This window comes from Octopus bimaculoides, chromosome 6 (assembly GCF_001194135.2).
Source record: "Octopus bimaculoides isolate UCB-OBI-ISO-001 chromosome 6, ASM119413v2, whole genome shotgun sequence".
In the NCBI taxonomy this organism is placed as follows: domain Eukaryota; kingdom Metazoa; phylum Mollusca; class Cephalopoda; order Octopoda; family Octopodidae; genus Octopus; species Octopus bimaculoides.
In genome coordinates this window covers 35707685-35709837 of record NC_068986.1, presented here as the reverse complement: position 1 = coordinate 35709837, position 2153 = coordinate 35707685, and the positions used below count along the sequence as shown (strand labels likewise).

At 39.2% G+C, this 2153-nt stretch overlaps 1 protein-coding gene across 2 annotated transcripts in view; it reads left to right on the top strand.

Moving 5' to 3' along the window:
• Positions 1 to 2153, top strand: part of LOC106870527 (BAI1-associated protein 3) — a 1007871-nt gene that overhangs the window by 960572 nt on the left and 45146 nt on the right. The window lies entirely within an intron of this gene.

Below are 2153 nucleotides of genomic sequence, written 5' to 3'. Positions count from 1 at the left end.
TATATAGGAGAATTCACGAAAAAGCAACAGACGAAGACAGGTGGTGTAAACAACAAATGGATGTATTAGTATAACGCTCGGGAATAGAAAAAATCTTTAACGTTTCGAGCCTATGCTCTTCAACAGAAAGGAACACAGAAAGAAACAAGGAGAGAAAAATATATATATGTGTGTCGTGGTCAGCGATCTATCATATTAATCAGTGGCTTATCAGCAATTTGATAGCGTAAAAGCAAATTTATAGTCGTCACTAAAGTAACAGGGGGTACTAAGTAGTACTGGCATTGCTAGAAAAAAGTCCAACTGACTCACAAAGGACAAGACCACAATGTTAACGACTGACAAAGGAAATAAGCTCCCTTTGCGGACATAGCTACATCACCGGTGATTTCGAATTTTGATGCAGAGCATCTTAATTCTCATCGGTAACTCTTACTGCACTTAGGGTTAAACTCAGCTCACCTTGTAAGCTTGTAAGAAAACCGTTGAACTCATGCGCTGATTTCAAAAACGGTAAAATTGAAGACTATAAATAATATGGTTGGCTTATATATAATGTTAAACTCAGAAGCGATGCACGTCGCCAAAGTTTTTGACTTCCAACTCTGCTCAAATAGACCAATAGATCAACTCTACTCGAATAGATCAAACAACTCCTAACTTGGAGTTAGGACTGGCTAGCTTGTACTGCCATAGTCGTATAATGTCTAATAATTAATCATAGATAGGTAGATAGATATGAGAGAGAGAGATGCGCTTTTATGTATATGTCTATTCACACATGCAGAGTCTGCGTATAGCTTCATTACTCGTGTTTCATAACATGCTAATTTCACAATGTAATAAGTGGTAGCAGTGTATATGTACATATATACACCATGGGTTCTGCGCAGCTTCCGTCTACTAAATTCCACTTACAAGCCAACTGGAGCTAACCTAGAACAAGACACTTAATTAGGGTTTAATATAATAGTATCGAAGCCGCAAGCATCGAAGCTGCAAGCACATGATAGTGAAACGAAACTGTTTACCAAAGGTCAGTTTTAGTATTGTTATTTTCTATATGTATGTTTTCATTTTCTATAATGTATGTGTACATTTGTGTATGTTTGTGTATCTCCATGTAATATGTATTTACGTATGCATATATGCGTGTCTGTATGTGTGGACGATGTATTCTGCTTGTACAAGTTGTATTCTAGAATATTTAAGACATTTTAGGAGAGACATCTATTAATTTCTGAGTACAAATTTCCAATCTCCTTCAAAGTAGGATACTCTGATTTCAGTGCACTTGTTGAAGCACTCCAGCACATCGTTAAGGCCCCATGGAGGACCTCTACAGGTACAGTCCAGTACCCTTGTTACAGACTCCCTCATCTCCTTCAACTTGAGGAACAACTAAATGTCACCGGGAGCAAAGTCTGGTCTTTAGGGAGAGTGAGGAAGAGTTTTCATGCCCATCTCTGTCAAATAGTTGTTTACCAAGATGAACTTATCCTGATGCAGGTGTCCCTATCCCAAGTGGCCGTTTGTGACGAAGTCTCTCTCCTTCTGAACACTTTCAATACCTCCATAAAGTACTCTCTGTTGACCGTCTGGCCAGAGGGAACCCAGTGAATGTAGATGGTGCGAAAAACAGATGGTTGTCTCATACATGGTAATCCATAAGTAGCCTCGAGCAGTTCATAAGTTTCTATGGCGGCTTTGCCCAAAATTTTATTGCATAGCGAGCCTCCAAATTGTCTTCACGTCCTGACTGCATTCTGCAAACTAGTCAGCTGGGACAAGCAGTGTTTAGGAGAGTGAGTCCAAAGTGCAAGTTACAGCAGCCTCCTTCAATCTGGAATTAAAAACGTTGATAGGTTAGCATGTTAGATATATAGTAATGTTACGCTAAAATTACTACAATTTAGGACAGTTGTAACTGCCTCTCCTAGAAAATATCCCAAAACTTCTGGAATGCACCTTGTCACACACTGTGTCACTGCTTGACGTTAGGGGTATGTATGTCTGTGGAATGCTCAGCCACTTAGACATCACTTCAATGGGTAGGTAACTAGTTGATTGAGCAAATGAAACTTCAACGAAGCCGACGGTGATCCATATATTTTTAATTCTGCATCCGTGTGATATAATGGACGTTTATATAT